The sequence below is a fragment of the Musa acuminata genome, chromosome BXJ1-6 (assembly GCF_036884655.1).
Source record: "Musa acuminata AAA Group cultivar baxijiao chromosome BXJ1-6, Cavendish_Baxijiao_AAA, whole genome shotgun sequence".
Lineage (NCBI taxonomy): Eukaryota > Viridiplantae > Streptophyta > Magnoliopsida > Zingiberales > Musaceae > Musa > Musa acuminata.
The window spans coordinates 28,972,041-28,991,213 of record NC_088332.1 but is presented as its reverse complement, the minus strand read 5'-3'; positions in this window follow the sequence as shown (position 1 = coordinate 28,991,213).

Genomic DNA, 19,173 nt, shown 5'->3' with positions numbered 1-19,173 from the left:
CCGCCCAGTCTCGCTCGGAGACTGAGCCTAGGCGGTGTAACCTCCTGCCTTGGGCGGTTCAACCGCTTAGCAGGGATCAGGGTCCGAATGGGTTGATCCATTCGGCCCAATTTGGGTTTTTCAGGGGCCCAATTGCTCCAAGATTAAGTTAATGGGATCACCTCCCATTTCTAACTTAATCATTGTGCTAACTACGATATTCCCTAAGACATTTACTGCAACTTGCTCCGGTGCATCAATCGCTTCTTCCGGCGAACTTCTGTCGATCATCCGATGAACCCTTAGTGATGCTCCTGCGGACTTCCGGCAAACTCCTGGACTTACGACGATTCACTTGGCGAGTTCCGACAAGCTTCTTTGGCAAGCTCATGGACTTCTCGGATTTGTTCCTGCCAAACCTCCGACGACTGTCCGAACTTCCGTCGAACTCTCGAATTCCCAACATGATCATTGTCTTGACTCCGGCGCAACTCCTGCTGCATGTCTTACTTTCATCGTAGTTAATCCTGCACACTTATCTCAACATATAGATTAGATAACAGATGACAATTGACTTCATCATCAAAATCCGAGATTCAACAATCTCCCCCTTTTTGATGATGACAATCAATTGGTAATGGAGTTAACCTTAACTCCCCCTGTCTATATGCCATACTTGAGATAAGTCTTTCTTGAATTCAAAACCTTTGAATTCAAGAGACATATTGATAAGTTAAAATCATTTAAACTTATCAATACTCCCATCATGATTCCCATCATGATGTATCTCTCTGAAGATGATGTCAAGGCTTGACATTCATTTTCAAATTTTACATTACAAGTTTGAATAATGGTAATAGTAGCAATTTATCATATTGTAAGATATCAACATGTAAATCTGCGAAGTAAGATTTTGATATCATTACATGATGCACACATTTCAAATGTTTTAGTAATTATTGTATTTCATCACATGGTAAGATATCAATACGTAAAATTACGATGCAAGTTTTCTGTTTGATATCTTGACCTGATACAAACAAGGCATAATGCAAATTATAGCAATCATAGCATCTCTTGGTGATGCAAGCATGGCATTAATACTCATATATTTCTCCCCCTTTGTCATCAACAAAAAGCATGGTAATTATGATACCAGGAGAACAATATAAGCAAATTTTGAGCATAAGTATGATAGTCGTTCATGCCTTTACTCGGTTCATGTTATTTTCAATAGTAAGTGATAGGAAATCAATTATACAAGCATGATATGTAGATCACTTTGAATACTTCTTCCTTTTTATTTGTTATAATCTTTTTGCATGAAGAAGGAAGGCCATTTGTGATACCAACTATTTGTAAGTTTACTTTGAGTGAAGTTAGAATCGATAAGAGATTAAATCATGCTTCATTTTTACAAGGATCAAGATATGTATGTGAAACAAATCCTTGCAAGTAAAAACACTTTCATCCATATTCATCAAATCCATTTCTCAAAAAAATATTTTTCACATGATATGTGTATGAGAGATGTATTTGCTAGTTGATTGCATATGTCAAAAATCAATGATATGAACTAAACTTGATATAACATATGCTTGTAAAGTTCGGAAGAGAGTAAACTTGATATGTTAGGATCAAGAGAATCCGAAAATGAAATTTGACTCTTTCTTGCATTCGGACAAGGTTTTGCTATAGATATTCAATTACAATCATGAAGGTAAAGCATGCTTGTTATCATGGAAGTTTTGTATTCAAGCACATAATTTCCAACATGTAATTGTGTAAAATCATTATGCCAATCAAGTGATTTGATCATTCAATCAAGAAAGTTCAAAAAATAATTTTAACATGTTCAATCATTAGGACGTTTTTTTGTTAGGATCAAGAGCACTAAGAGGAGGGGGGTGAATTAGTGCAGCGGAAAACCTTCTGCGATTAAAATCGAAACATGCGTTCGTTCGATAGAAGTGATTTTGGTAAGAAAGTTGATTCGTAAATCACTTCAACTTTTGACTAGGAGAGATGCAGCAAAGATATGAATGCAGTTTGCAGTTATGAATGAAATTAGAATATATGTGCAAACTGAAATACGATGTTCGTACGATAAAAATGATTTCGGTATAAAAGCTGATTTGTAAACCACTTTAACTTGAGATAAGGCGAGATGCAGTTAAAGCAAAGATATAAAAGTAGTTTGCAGTTATAATGGAAATCAGAAAGTAAGCGCAAACTGAAATACGACGTTCGTACGATAAAACTGATTTGTGTCTTAAACCCCGATTAGGAAAGCATTGAACTTTGAACATGTTCGTAAAAACACAGAAGGCAGTAAGCTATTGAGGAGGTTTGCAGTAAAGATAAGATGCTCAAAGTAAATGCAAACCGAGATTTAGAGTGGTTTGGTCAATCTTGACCTACTCCACTTTTGGCTTCCTCCACCGATGAGGTCACCGAGGTCAACTAGAGGCCTTCATTCAATAGGCAAAGGCCAACCACCCTTTTACAGTTTCACTCCTTTTGACGGGCTTAGGAGACAACCCTTACAGACTTTTCTCTCCTCTCTTTACAACTCAGAACTTGGAAGAAAAGAGGGAGAAGAACTTTTGGCCTTTACAACAATTTTGAGCTCTAAGAATCACAGAAAAAGATCAAGATTTCGGTGTAAGTTCATGCCCTTTCAGTGCTGAATGGGTGGGGTATTTATAGGCCCCAACCCAGTTCAAATTTGGAGCTCAAAATTGTCAATTCCCGGAATTTCGAGATCAGGCGGTTGCACCTCCTGACTAGAGCAGTTGCACCGCCTGGCAGAGCTCGAAGACTGAGCCTATGGGCGGTGCCACCTCCTGTCAAGGGCGGTTGCACCTCCTGCCAGAGCTCGAAGACTGAGCTCAGGCGGTGCAACCTCCTCACTAAAGCGGTTGCACCGCCTGGCAGAGCTCGAAGACCGAGCTCAGGCGGTGCCACCTCCTGTCAGGGGAGGTTGCACCGCCCAGTCTCGCTCGGAGACTGAGCCTAGGCGGAGCCACCACCTGGCTGGAGTGGTTGCACCTCCTAGTCTCGCTCGGAGACTGACCCCAAGCGGTGCAACCTCCTGCCTTGGGCGGTTCTACTGCTTGGCAGAAATCAGGGTCCGAATGGGTTGATCCATTCGGCCCAATTTGGGTTTTTCAGGGGCCCAATTGCCCCAAGATTAAGTTAATGGGATCACCTCCCATTTCTAACTTAATCATTGTGCTAACTACGATATTCCTTAAGACATTTACTGCAACTTGCTCCGATGCATCAATCGCTTCTTCCGGCGAGCTTCCGGCGAACTTCCGTCGATCATCCGAGGAACCCTCGGTGATGCTCCTGCGGACTTTCGGCAAACTCCTGGACTTGCAACGATTCACATGGCGAGTTCCGACGAGCTTCTTTGGCAAGCTTATGGACTTCTCGGATTTGTTCCCGGAGAACCTCCGACGACTGTCCGAACTTCCGTCGAACTCTCGAACTCCCAACTGTTAGGATCGAGAGCAGTAAGAGGGGGGGGGGAATTAGTGCAGCGGTAAACTTTCTGCGATTAAAAAGAAATAGCGTTCGAATGATAAAAACGATTTCTGTTTAAAATCCAATTCTAAGCAAGATGATATTAAAGTTAATCTAGGCAGTTTGCAGCTATGATGAAAACCAGAATATAGAGGTAAACTGAAATCCGACGTTCGTACGAAGAAACTGATTTACGTCTAAATGCTGATTCGTAAATCACTTGATTAGGCAAGATGCAGTTTAAGCAAGAGAATGAAGGTAGTTTGTAGTTATGGTAAAGCTCAAAACATAAACGCAATCTGAAATATGATGATCGTACGAAAAAGGCAGATTTACGTCTAAACGCTGATTCGGAAAGAAAAAGGCTTGAAACCCGATCGTAAAAGTGCAGAAGGCAGTAAGCTTCAGAGGAGGTTTGCAGTAAAGATAATATGCTCAAAGTAAATGCAAACCGAGATTTAGAGTGGTTCGGTCAATCTTGACCTACTCCACTTTTGGCTTCCTCCACCGACGAGGTCACCGACGTCAACTAGAGGCCTTCCTTCAATAGGCGAAGGCCAGCCACCCTTTTACAGTTTCACTCCTTTTGACGGGCTTAGGAGACAACCCTTACAGAAATTTTCTCTCCTCTCTTTACAACTCAAAACTTGAAGAACAGAGGGAGGAGAACTTTTGGCCTTTACAACAATTTTGAGCTCTAAGAATAACAGAAAGATGTCAAGATTTCGAGTGTTAGTTGCTTCCTTTTAGTGCTGAATGGGTGGGTGGGGTATTTATAGGCCCCAACCCAGTTCAAATTTGGAGCTCAAAACTGTCAATTCCCGGAATTTCGGGATTAGGCGGTTGCACCTCCTGACTGGGGCGGTTGCACCGCCTGGCAGAGCTCGAAGACTGAGCCTCTAGGCGGTGCCACCTCTGTCAGGGGCAGTTGCACCTCTCTGCTGGAGCTCGAAGACCAAGCTCAGGCGGTTGCACCTCCTGACTGGGGCGGTTGCACCGCCTGCCAAAGCTCGAAGACCGAGCTCAGGCGGTGCTACCTCCTGTCAGGAGAGGTTGCACCGCCTAGTCTCGCTTGGAGACTGAGCCCAGGCGGTTGCACCTCCTGGCTGGGGCGGTTGCACCGCCCAGTCTCCCTAGGAGACTTAGCCCAGGCGGTGCTACCTCCTGGCATGGGCGGTTGCACCTCCCACAGTAATCAGGGTCCGAATGGGTAGATCCATTCGGCCCAAATTGGGTCTTTCAGGGGCCCAATTGCCCCAAGATTAAGCCAATGGGATCACCTCCCATTACCAACTTAATCATTGTGCTAACTACGATAAATCCTAATACAATTTCTGCAGCTTGCTCCGTTTTGTCAATCGCTTCTTCCGGCGAGTTTCCGGCGAACTTCCGTCGATCATCCGAAGAACCCTCGGTGATTCTCCTACGGACTTCCGGCAAACTCCCGGACTTGCGACGATCCACTTGGCGAGTTCCGACGAGCTTCTTTGGCAAGCTTATGGACTTCTCGGATTTGTTCCCGCAGAACCTCCGACGATTGTCCTAACTTCCGTCGAGCTCTCGAACTCCCAACGTGATCATTGTCATGACTCCGGCGCAACTCCTGCTGCATGTTTTACTTTCATCATAGTTAATCATGCACACTTATCTCAACATATAGGTTAGACAACAAATGACAATTGACTTCATCATCAAAATCCGAGATTCAACAATCTCCCCCTTTTTGATGATGACAATCAATTGATAATGAAGTTAACCTTAACTCCCCCTGTCTACATGCCATACTTGAGATCAATCATTCTAAGAATTCAAGTGACATCTCTGAAGATGATGTCAAGGCTTGACATTCATTCTTACATAATAATTTTGAATGATGATAATCGAAGCAATTCATCATATTGTAAGATTCAACATGTAAAGCTGTGAAGTAAGATTTTGATATCATTAGCATCAGTGTTTATAGCATATTCTATATATGGCATCTGTTCATATATCTCTTGATGATGCTGGCATGGCATAATCATAGCATCAGTGTTTATAGCATCAAATCAATTCATATATTTCTCCCCCTTTGTCATCAACAAAAAGCATGATAGATGTGATACCAGGAGAACAATATAAGCAAGTTATCAAGCATATAAAGTAAGGCATGATACGTATAATGCTTTGAATACTTCTTCTCCCTTTTTTTGTTATAATCCTTTGTGCATGAAGGAGGAAAGTCATTTTATCAAATACATTTCAAAATATTTTTCATAAGAGTGTATTTGATTTTTGTTATTTCAACTGTTAAGCGAGTCCGAAAATGGGATGAATTCTTTCATGCATTCGGACAAGATTATGTTATAGTTTTTCAAAAATCAAAACATTTCAACATATGGCAATCAAGTGATTTGATCATTCAATAAAGTCCGAAAAATAATTTTGACTAGTTTAAGTATTCGGACACATCAACATTCCTAATTCTCTTCTTATAAACTCAAATTGTTCTTCACTTAGAGGTTTTGTAAAAATATCGGCTAGTTGATGTTTAGTATCAATGAACTCTATGATTACATCATGATTAGTAACATGATCTCGTATAAAATGATGTCTAATATCAATATGTTTTGTTCTTGAGTGTTGTATAGGATTCTTTGTTAAGCATATTGCACTTGTGTTATCACATTTAATGGGAATATTTTTAAGATGAACTTTATAATCTTCTAAGGTGTTTTTCATCCATACAACTTGTGCACAACATGCACTTGCTGCAATATATTCAGCTTCGGTTGTTGATAGTGCAACCGAGTTTTGTTTCTTAGATGACCAGGAAACAAGGGCATGTCTTAAAAATTGACATGTTCCTGATGTGCTTTTTCTATCTCGTCTATAGCCAGCAAAGTCTGCATCAACATAAGCAATTAACTCAAGATTCTCTGATTTTGGATACCATAATCCTAGATTTGTGGTACCATTAAGATATCTGAGTATTCTTTTAACTGCTTTGAGATGAGATATCTTAGGGCTTGATTGAAATCTAGCACAAAGTCCTACACTGAACATGATGTATGGTCTAGTTGTAGTGAGGTAAAATAAACTTCCTATCATACCCCTATAAGTTTTTTGATCGAAGCTTTCTCCACTTTTATCAATTTCTAACTTAGTGAAGGTGCTCATAGGAGTGTTAATAGCTTTTGATTTATTCATATTAAACTTTTTTAGTAAATTCATAGCATATTTAGTTTGACTAATAAAGATGCCATTGCTTAGTTGTTTGATTTGTAAACATAAGAAGAATGTTATAGCAAAAGATTCACAAAGAGATTCATTCGTAGAACCAAAGATAATATCATCAACATAAATCTGAACAATGAGAAAATTATTTTCAAAATTCTTGATGAATAATGCAGTATCAACCTTGCCTTTCATGAAATTATTTTCAATAAGAAAAGAACTAAGTCTCTCATACCAAGCCCTTGGGGCTTGTTTTAAACCATAGAGAGCTTTAGTTAATCGAAACACATGATTAGGGAGGCTATTATTTTCAAATCCAGGAGGTTGTTCAACATTGACTTCTTCGGAAATAAAGCCATTAGGAAAAGCGCTTTTAACATCCATTTAAAACAACTTAAAATTATTCCTACTAGCGTAGGCAAGGGGCATCCTTATGGCTTCTAATCGAGCCACAGGAGCGAAGGTTTCTTCGTAGTCGATACCTTCTTCTTGGTTGAAACCTTTGGCCACTAATCTAGCCTTGTTTCTAACCACGATACCATTTTCATCTTGCTTGTTTCTAAAGACCCATTTAGTACCAATAACTAAATGGTCATTTGGCCTAGGAACAAGCTTCCACACCTCATTTCTCTCAAATTGATTCAATTCATCTTGCATTGCGATAATCCATGAATCATCTTTCAGGGCTTCGTCAACACATTTGGGTTCAATTTGGGAGAGAAAAGCGGCGTTCGCACAAAGATTTTTAAGAGAAGATCGTGTTTGAACCCCCTTTGATGTGTCTCCTAAGATTAGCTCCTTAGGATGAGTATCTACATACTTCCGATCCTTGGGTAAGGATGTTTCGGAAGTGGATGGATCCAAGTTGCTAGTTGGAGATGGGGTTTCATTTAAATTCAAGGAATCAAAATTAACATCATCATCAAAATCGTTTTTCCTGATTTCGGAAATCTCATTGAAAACAACATGAATAGATTCTTCAATAATTAAAGTTCTTTTATTGAAGATACGAAAAGCTTTAGAAACCAAAGAATAACCAAAAAAGATTCCTTCATCGGATTTAGCATCAAATTTTCCTAAGTTATCCTTTTCATTTAAGATAAAACACTTACACCCAAAGACTTTAAAATATGAAACATTGGATTTTTTGTTGTTTCATAACTCATAAGGAGTTTTTGTGAGTAAGGGTCTTACTAGAACTCTATTCAAAATATAGCATGCGGTGTTTACGGCTTCGGCCCAAAAATATTTGGGTAGGCTATGTTCATTTAACATGGTTCTTGCCATTTCTTGTAAATTTCAATTTTTTCTTTCTACTACTCCATTTTGTTGAGGATTTCTTGGAGTAGAGAAATTATGGTTGTATCCGTTGAGTTCACAAAATTCTTGGAAATCATGGTTTTGAAATTCTACACCGTGATCACTTCTAATTGACGAAATCATGGAACCCTTTTCATTCTGAACAAGTTTATAAAACTTGGTAAAATATCTAAAGCATTCATTTTTCTGTTTTAAGAAGTAGGTCCATGTATATCTGCTATAGTCATCCACAATGACGAAGGCGTATTTGCTACCTCCTAGACTTGATGTAGAGATTGGTCCGAACAAGTCCATATGGATTAATTGTAAGGGTCTAGAGGTGCTTATTTGATTCTTAGATTTGAAGCTACCCTTAATTTGTTTACCTAATTGGCAAGCATCACATACATTATCTTTGATGAACTTGATATGAGGAATTCCTCTTACAAGTTCTTTAGATGATATTTGAGTGATTAGTTTCATGCTAGCATGACCTAATCTTCTATGCCATAGCCAAGCATCCTCATTTAAAACCGAAAAACATATTTCATTACACAAATCATTGATGTCAATAGTGTATACGTTATTTTGTTTTAATGCAATCATAGACATGTTTTTGTGTGGTTTTTCAATGATGCAAGCATTAGATTCGAATCTGACAATGTATCCTTTATCACATAATTGACTAATGCTCAAGAGGTTATGTTCAACTAACAAAACATCTTCAATAAAGAAGTTGGATTTGTTACCTATGGTTCCTTTGCCAACGATTTTACCCTTGTTGTTGTCTCCGAAGATGACATAGCCTTCGTCTATGCTAGTGAGCTTAGAGAATTGAGATGGATCTCCGGTCATATGCCTTGAGCATCCACTATCAAGGTACCATCTCTTGCTCCTAGTTTGCGATGGTATAGGTTTCTACAAGAAAGGATGATTTTTAGGTACCCATTTGCTTTTGGGTGCCTCAAAGATAGATCTACATTGTTTGTCATGTTGCATAGAGTTTATCATGGTTCCTTTAGGAACCCAAATCAATTTGTTTGGACTAATTTTCTTGAATGGACAATAACGCGTCTTGTGTCCAAATTTGCAACAAAAGTTGCATTTGTTTTGGTGTTGAACATGTAGGATAGGGCCTTTTATGAAGGTGGTTGGATTTTGGTGATGACTTCTCACAAATCCAATTCCACTTCTTTTGGGAACGTGACCCTTGTTTGCAAGGATCATGTTCAGTGACTTGCTACCAACCTCAAATTTCTTTAAGGTGTCTTTAAGTAGCAAGTTTTCCATTTGGAAAGTTTCTAGATCATGGCATTTGATGCATGAATTTAAACTATCATGATATTCAGTTTTTAACTTATCAAAATCACAAGTAAGACTATCATGCTCCTTTTTTAGCAATTTATATTTTCTATCAATAATTTTGCATTCATCAAATAAGTCATTGAAGGCATTTAATAATTAATCGAAGGATATATCTGTATCTATTAAATTCGTTACCTCTTCTCCGATGGCCATTAAGGCGTAATGAGCAACTTGCTCGGTGTTGGACTCCTCTTCTTCTGACGCGCTCGAATCATCCCATGTTGCTTTGAGCGCCTTCTTCTTTGTTGTTCTCTTTTTGACTTGGGGACAATCACTCTTGTAGTGTCCCGGCTTTTTGCACTCATAGCAAATAACTTGGTCCTTTTTGGGTTCAAGTTTATTTTTAGTGTCATTCTTAAACTTGTTTCTTTTAATGAATTTTTTAAATTTTCTTGTTAGAAGTGTCAAGTCATCGTCACAGTCCTCATCACTTGAGTTTTCTTTCAAGTAGTCTTCCAAAGTTCTAAGTGTCATATCCTTCCTGTTCTTTGGAAGGATGTCTTCTTGCTCTTCATGAGCTTTGCAAGTCATCTCGTAGGTCATTAATGACCCAATTAGTTCTTCAAGAGGAAAGTTGTTTAGATCTTTCGCCTCTTGAATAGCAGTGACTTTAGGATCCCAACTCTTAGTAAGGGATCTTAGAATCTTATTTACGAGCTCAAAATCCGAAAAACTTTTTTCGAGTCCTTTTAGACCGTTGACGACATCCGTGAAACGGGTAAACATGTCGCCAATAGTCTCACTTGGTTTCATCCGAAAAAGTTCAAAAGAGTGTAACAAAAGATTGATTTTTGACTCTTTCACTCTACTTGTGCCTTCATGAGTCACTTCGAGTGTGTGCCAAATATGAAATGTTGTTTCACAAATCGAAACACGATTAAACTCGTTTTTATCAAGTGCACAAAATAAGGCATTCATAGCCTTTGCATTAAGAGCGAAAGCCTTCTTCTCTAAATCATTCCAATCGATCATTGGAAGAGAAGACTTCGAAAAACCATTTTCGACAAGATTCTAAAGTTCAAAATCCATAGAAATAAGAAAGATCCTCATTCGGGTCTTCCAATAGGTGTAGTCTGTCCCATTGAACATGGGTGGACGTGTAATAGAATGGCCCTCTTGGTTTCCGGTGTAAGCCATCTCTCTAGGGTTTTAATTCGTTTGAGAGTTAACCCTGCTCTGATACCAATTGTTAGGATCGAGAGCACTAAGAGGGGGGGGTGAATTAGTGCAGCGGTAAACTTTCTGCGATTAAAACGAAACAGCGTTCGAATGATAAAAACGATTTCTGTGTCAAATCCAATTCTAAGCAAGATGATATTAAAGTTAATCTAGGCAGTTTGCAGCTATGATGAAAACCAGAATATAGAGGTAAACTGAAATCCAACGTTCGTTCGAAGAAACAGATTTACGTCTAAATGTTGATTCGTAAATCACTTGATTAGGCAAGATGCAGTTTAAGCAAGAGTATGAAGGCAGTTTGTAGTTATGGTAAAGCTCAAAACATAAACGCAATCTGAAATATGATGATCGTACGAAAAAGGCAGATTTACGTCTAAACGCTGATTCGGAAAGAAAAAGGCTTGAAACCCGATCGTAAAAGCGCAGAAGGCAGTAAGCTTCAGAGGAGGTTTGCAGTAAAGATAATATGCTTAAAGTAAATGCAAACCGAGATTTAGAGTGGTTCGGTCAATCTTGACCTACTCCACTTTTGGCTTCCTCCACCGACGAGGTCACCGACGTCAACTAGAGGCCTTCCTTCAATAGGCGAAAGCCAAACACCCTTTTACAGTTTCACTCCTTTTGACGGGCTTAGGAGACAACCCTTACAAAAATTTTCTCTCCTCTCTTTACAACTGAAAACTTGAAGAATAGCGGGAGGAGAGCTTTTGGCCTTTACAACAATTTTGAGCTCTAAGAATCACAGAAAGATGTCAAGATTTTGAGTGTTAGTTGCTTCCTTTCAGTGCTGAATGGGTGGGGTATTTATAGGCCCCAACCCAATTCAAATTTGGAGCTCAAAACTGTCAATTCTCGGAATTCCGGGATCAGGCGGTTGCTCCTCCTGACTGGGGCGGTTGCACCGCCTGGCAGAGCTCGAAGACTGAGCCTCTGGGCGGTGCCACCTCTGTCGGGGGCGGTTGAACCTCTCTACCAGAGCTCGAAGACCGAGCTCAGGTGGTTGCACCTCCTGACTGGGGCGGTTGCACCGCCTGCCAGAGCTCAAAGACCGAGCTCAGGCGGTGCTACCTCCTGTCAAGAGAGGTTGCACCGCCCAGTCTCGCTTGGAGACAGAGCCCAGGCGGTTGCACCTCCTGGCTGGGGCGATTGCACCGCCCAGTCTCCCTGGGAGACTTAGCCCAGGCGGTGCTACCTCTTGGCTTGGGCGGTTGCACCTCCCACACTAATCAGGGTCCGAATAGGTAGATCCATTCGGCCCAAATTGGGTCTTTCAAGGGCCCAATTGCCCCAAGATTAAGCCAATGGGATCACCTCCCATTACCAACTTAATCATTGTGCTAACTACGATAAATCCTAAGACAATTTCTGCAGCTTGCTCCGGTGCGTCAATCGCTACTTCCGGCGATTTTCCGACGAACTTCCGTCGATCATCCGATGAACCCTCGGTGATTCTCCTGCGGACTTCCAGCAAACTCCTGGACTTGCGACGATCCACTTGGCGAGTTCCGACGAGCTTCTTTGGCAAGCTTATGGACTTCTCGGATTTGTTCCCGTAGAACCTCCGACGATTGTCCTAACTTCCGTCGAGCTCTCGAACTCCCAACGTGATCATTGTCATGACTCCGGCGCAACTCCTGCTACATGTCTTACTTTCATCGTAGTTAATCCTGCACACTTATCTCAACATATAGGTTAGACAACAAATGACAATTGACTTCATCATCAAAATCCAAGATTCAACACCAACGTGATCATTGTCTTGACTCCGGCGCAACTCCTGCTGCATGTCTTACTTTCATCGTAGTTAATCCAGCACACTTATCTCAACATATAGATTAGATAACAAATGACAATTGACTTCATCATCAAAATCCGAGATTCAATAATCTCCCCCTTTTTGATGATGACAATCAATTGATAATGGAGTTAACCTTAACTCCCCTTGTCTATATTGTTGAATCTCGGATTTTGATGATGAAGTCAATTGTCATTTGTTATCTAATCTATATGTTGAGATAAGTGTGCAGGATTAACTACGATGAAAGTGAGACATGCAGTAGAAGTTGCGCCGGAGTCAAGACAATGATCACGTTGGGAGTTCGAGAGTTCGACGGAAGTTCGAACAGTCATCGAAAGTTCTGCGGGAACAAATCCGAGAAGTCCATAAGCTTGCCAAAGAAGCTCGTCGGAACTCGCCAAGTGAATCGTCGCAACTCCAGGAGTTTTCCGGAAGTCCGCAGGAGCATCACCAAGGGTTCATCGGATGATCGACGGAAGTTCGCGGGAAGCTCGCCGGAAGAAGCGATTGACGCATCGGAGCAAGTTGCAGTAAATGTCTTAGGAAAAATCATAGTTAGCACATTGATTAAGTTAGAAATGGGAGGTGATCCCATTAAATTAATCTTGGGGCAATTGGGCCCCAGAAAAACCCAAATTGGGCCGAATGGATCAACCCATTCGGACCCTTATTTCTGCCAGACGGTTGAACCGCCTAAGGCAGGAGTTTGCACCGCTTGGGCTCAGTCTCCGAGCGAGACTGGGAGGTGCAACCACCTTAGCCAGGCGGTGGCACCGCCTGGGGCTCAGTCTCCGAGCGAGACTGGGCGGTGCAACCTCCCCTGACAGAAGGTGGCACCACCTGAGCTCAGTCTTCGAGCTCTGCCAGGCGGTGCAACCGCCTCAGTCAGGAGGTGCAACCGACTGAGCTCGGTCTTCGAGCTCTGTCAGGAGGTGCAACCGCCCCTGACAGGAGGTAGCACCGCCCAGAGGCTCAGTCTTCGAGTTCTGCAGGCGGTGCAACCGCTCCAGTCAGGAGGTGCAACCGCCTGATCTCGGAATTCCGAGAATTGACAGTTTTGAGCTCCAAATTTGAACTGGGTTGGGGCCTATAAATACCCCGCCCATTCAGCACTGAAAGGGTAGGAACTTACACCGAAATCTTGATCCTTTTGTGTGATTCTTAGAGCTCAAAATTGTTGTAAAGGCCAAAAGTTCTTCTCCCTCTGTTCTTCCAAGTTCTGAGTTGTAAGGAGAGGAGAGAAAAATTCCATAAGGGTTGTCTCCTAAGCCCGTCAAAAGGAGTGAAACTGTAAAAGGGTGGTTGGCCTTCGCCTATTGAAGGAAGGCCTCTAGTTGACGTCGGTGACCTTGTCGATGGCGGAAGCCAAAAGTGGAGTAGGTCAAGATTGACCAAACCACTCTAAATCTCGGTTTGCATTTACTTTGAGCATGTTATCTTTACTACAAACCTCCTCTAAAGCTTACTGCTTTCTGCGCAGAGTCAAAAATCAATCTACTGTTACATTCTTTTGAACTTTTCCGGATGAAACCGAGTGAAACAATTGGCGACATGTTTACCCGTTTCACGAATGTCGTCAATAGTCTAAAAGGACTCGAAAAAAGTTTTTCGGATTTTGAGCTCGTAAATAAGATTCTAAGATCCCTTCCGAAGAGTTGGGATCCTAAAGTCACTGTTATTCAAGAGGCGAAAGATCTAAGCAACTTCCCTCTTGAAGAACTAATCGGGTCATTAATGACCTACGAGATGACTTGTAAAGCTCATGAAGAGCAAGAAGACATCCTTCCAAAGAACAAGAAGGATATGGCACTTAAAACTTCAGAAGGCCACTTGAGAGAAAACTCAAGTGATGAGGACTGTGATGATGACTTGGCACTTCTAACAAGAAAATTTAAAAAATTCGTTAAAAGAAACAAGTTTAAGAATGACGCAAAAAATAAACTTGAACCCAAGAAGGACCAAGTTATTTGCTATGAATGCAAAAAGCCGGGACACTACAAGGGTGATTGTCCCCAAGCCAAAAAGAGAACATCAAAGAAGAAGGCGCTCAAAGCAACGTGGGATGACTCGAGCGCATCCGAAGAAGAGGAGTCCAACACCGAGCAAGTTGCTCACTACGCGTTAATGGCCATCGGAGAGGAGGTAACAAATTTAATAGATGCAGATTTATCATTTGATGAATTATTAAATGCCTTCCATGACTTATTTGATGAATGCAAGATTATTAGTAGAAAATACAAATTGCTAAAAAAAGAGCATGATAGTCTTACTTGTAATTTTGATAAGTTAAAAATTGAATATCATGACAATTTAAGTTCATGCATAAAATGCCATGATCTAGAAACTCTCCAAAAGGAAAACTTGCTACTTAAGGACACCTTGAAGAAATTCGAGGTTGGTAGCAAGTCATTGAACATGATCCTTACAAACAAGGGTCACGCTCCCAAAAGAAGTGGAAATGGATTTGTGAGAAGTCCTCACCAAAATCCAACCACCTTCATAAAAGGCCCCATCTTACATGTTAGATACCAAAGCAAATGCAACTTTTGTTACAAATTTGGACACAAAACACATTATTGTCCATTCAAGAAAATTAGTCCGAATAAATTAATTTGGGTTCCCAAAGGAACCATGATAAATTCTATGCAACATGATAAATAATGTAGATCTATTATTGAGGCACCCAAAAGCAAATGGGTACCTAAAAATAATCATTTCTTGTAGAAACCTATACCATCGCAAGCTAGGAGCAAGAGATGGTACCTTGATAGTGGATGCTCAAGGCATATGACCGGAGATCCATCTCAATTCTCTAAGCTCACTAGCATAGACGAAGGCTATGTCACCTTCGGAGACAACAACAAGGGTAAAATCATTGGCAAAGGAACCATAGGTAACAAATCCAACTTCTTTATCGAAGATGTTTTGTTAGTTGATGGTTTAAAACATAACCTCTTGAGCATCAGTCAATTATGTGATAAAGGATATATTGTCAGATTCGAGTCTAATGCTTGCATCATTGAAAAACCACACAAAAACACGTCTATGATTGCATTAAAACAAAATAACATATACACTATTGACATCAATGATTTGTGTAATGAAATGTGTTTTTCGATTTTGAATGAGGATGCTTGGCTATGGCATAGAAGATTAGGTCATACTAGCATGAAACTAATCACTCAAATATCATCTAGAGAACTTGTAAGAGGTATTCCTCATATCAAGTTCATCAAAGATAATGCATGTGATGCTTGCCAATTAGGTAAATAAATTAAGGGTAGTTTCAAATCTAAGAATCAAATAAGCACCTCTAGGCCCTTACAATTGATCCATATGGACTTGTTCGGACCAATCTCTACATCGAGCCTAGGAGGTAGCAAATATGCCTTCGTCATTGTGGATGACTATAGCAGATACACATGGACTTACTTCTTAAAACAGAAAAATAAATGCTTTAGATATTTTACCAAGTTTTGTAAACTTGTTCAAAATGAGAAGGATTCTATGATTTCATCAATTAGAAGTGATCATGGTGGTGAATTTCAAAACCATGATTTCTAAGAATTTTGTGAACTCAATGGATACAACCATAATTTCTCTACTACTAGAAATCCTCAACAAAATGGAGTAGTAGAAAGAAAAAATCGAAATCTACAAGAAATGGCAAGAATCATGTTGAATGAACATAGCCTACCCAAATATTTTTGGGCCGAAGCCGTAAATACTGCATGCTATATTTTGAATAGAGTTCTAGCAAGACCCTTACTCACCAAAACTCCCTATGAGTTATGGAACAACAAAAAACCCAATGTTTCATATTTTAATGTCTTTCGGTGTAAGTGTTTTATTTTGAATGAAAAAGATAACTTAGGAAAATTTGATGCTAAATCCGATGAAGGAATCTTTCTTGGTTATTCTTCGGTTTCTAAAGCTTTTCGTATCTTCAATAAAAGAACTTTAATTATTGAAGAATCCATTCATGTTGTCTTCAATGAGATTTCCGAAATCAGGAAAAACGATTTTGATGATGATGTTAATTTTGATTCCTTGAATTTAAATGAAACCCTGTCTCCAACTAGCAACTTGGATGCATCCACTTCCGAAACATCCTTACCCAAGGATTGGAAGTATGTAGATGCTCATCCTAAGGAGCTAATCTTAGGAGACACATCAAAGGGGGTTCAAACACGATCTTCTCTTAAAAATCTTTGTGCGAACGCCGCTTTTCTCTCCCAAATTAAACCCAAATGTGTTGACGAAGCCATGAAAGATGATTCATGGATTATCGCAATGCAAGATGAATTGAATCAATTTGAGAGAAATGAGGTGTGGAAGCTTGTTCCTATGCCAAATGACCATTTAGTTATTGGTACTAAATGGGTCTTTAGAAACAAGCAAGATGAAAATGGTATCGTGGTTAGAAACAAGGCTAGATTAGTGGCCAAAGGTTTCAACCAAGAAGAAGGTATCGACTACGAAGAAACCTTCGCTCCTGTGGCTCAATTAGAAGCCATAAGGATGCTCTTTGCCTACGCTAGTAGTAATAATTTTAAGTTGTTTCAAATGGATGTTAAAAGCGCTTTTCTTAATGGCTTTATTTCCGAAGAAGTCTATGTTGAACAACCTCCTGGATTTGAAAATAATAGCCTCCCTAATCATGTGTTTCGATTAACTAAAGCTCTCTATGGTTTAAAACAAGCCCCAAGGGCTTGGTATGAGAGACTTAGTTCTTTTCTTATCGAAAATAATTTCACAAAAGGCAAGGTTGATACTACATTATTCATCAAGAATTTTGAAAATAATTTTCTCATTATTCAGATTTATGTTGATGATATTATCTTTGGTTCCACGAATGAATCTTTTTGTAAATCGTTTGCTAAAACTATGAGTCTTGAATTCGAAATGAGTTTAATGGGAGAATTAACATTCCTCTTAGGCTTACAAATCAAACAACTAAGCAATGGCATCTTTATTAGTCAAACTAAATATGCTATGAATTTGTTAAAAAAGTTTAATATGAATAACTCAAAGGCTATTAACACTCCTATGAGCACCTCCACTAAGTTAGAAATTGATGAAAGTGGAGAAAGCTTCGATCAAAAAACTGATAGGGGTATGATAGGAAGTTTGCTTTACCTCATTACAACTAGACCAGACATCCTGTTCAATGTAGGACTTTGTGCTAGATTTCAATCAAACCCTAAGATATCTCATCTCAAAGCAGTTAAAAGAATACTTAGATATCTTAATGGTACCACAAATCTAGGATTATGGTACCCAAAAACAAAGAATCTTGAGTTAATTGCTTATGCTGATGCGGACTTTGCTGGCTGTAAACTAGATAGAAAAAGCACATCAGGAACATGTCAATTTTTAGGACATGCCCTTGTTTCCTGGTCATCTAAGAAACAAAACTCAGTTGCACTATCAATAACCGAAGCTGAATATATTGCAGCAAGTGCATGTTGTACACAAGTTGTATGGATGAAAAACACCTTAGAAGATTATAAAGTTCATCTTAAAAATATTCCCATTAAATGTGATAACACAAGTGCAATATGCTTAACAAAGAATCCTATACAACACTCAAGAACAAAACATATTGATATTAGACATCACTTTATACGAGATCATGTTACTAATCATGACGTAATCATAGAGTTCATTGATACTAAACATCAACTAGTTGACATTTTTACAAACCGCTAAGTGAAAAACAATTTGATTTCATAAGAAGAGAATTAGGAATGTTGATGTGTCCGAATAAATAAACTAGTTAAAATTATTTTTTCGGACTTTATTAAATGCTCAAATCACTTGATTGCCATTATATGCCCAAATAACATGTTGGAAATTATGTGTTGAATACAAAAATGTTTTGTCTTCATGATTGTATTTGAAAATCTATAGCATAGTCTTGTCCGAATGCATGAAAGAGTTCATTTTATTTTTCGGATTCGCTTAACAATTGGAATGCTAAAAATCGAATTTTCTCATACACTCTTATGAAAAATATTTTTTGAAATGGATGATAGTATTTTTACTTGAAATGTTTTGATTCCTGCTTATGAATTCCATCTTGAAATATGGATGATAGTATTTTTACTTGCAAAAAGCTGTTTCAAACACATATCTTGACTCAAAGTAAACTCACAAATAGCTGGAATCACAAATGGCTTTCCTCCTTCACGCAAAAAGGATTATAACAAAAAAGGAGGAAGAAGTATTCAAAGCAATCTACGTATCATGCCTTCCTTTATATGCTTAATAATTTGCTTATATTATTCTCCTGGTATCACAACTACTATGCTTTTTGTTGATGACAAAGGGGGAGAAATATATGAATTGATGCTATAAACACTGATGCTATGATTATGCCATGCTTGCATCATCAAGAGATATATGAACAGATGCCATGTATTAATTTGCATTATGTTATAAACACCGATGCTATGATTATGCCATGCTTGCATCACCAAGAGATATATGAACATATACCATGCATTAATTTGCATTATGTCTTGAGTTGATATCCTACCATGTGAAGAAATGCAATACTTGCTAAAATATTTGAAATGTGTACATCATGTAATGATATCAAAATCTTACTTCACAGCTTTACATGTTGATATGATGAATTGCTACCATTACCATCATTCAAACTTGTTATATTTGAAAATGAATGTCAAGCCTTGACATCATCTTCAAAGAAATACATCATGATGGGAATCATGATGGGAGTATTGATAAGTTCAAATGATTTTAACTTATCAATATGTCTATTGAATTCTTAGGTCTTGAAT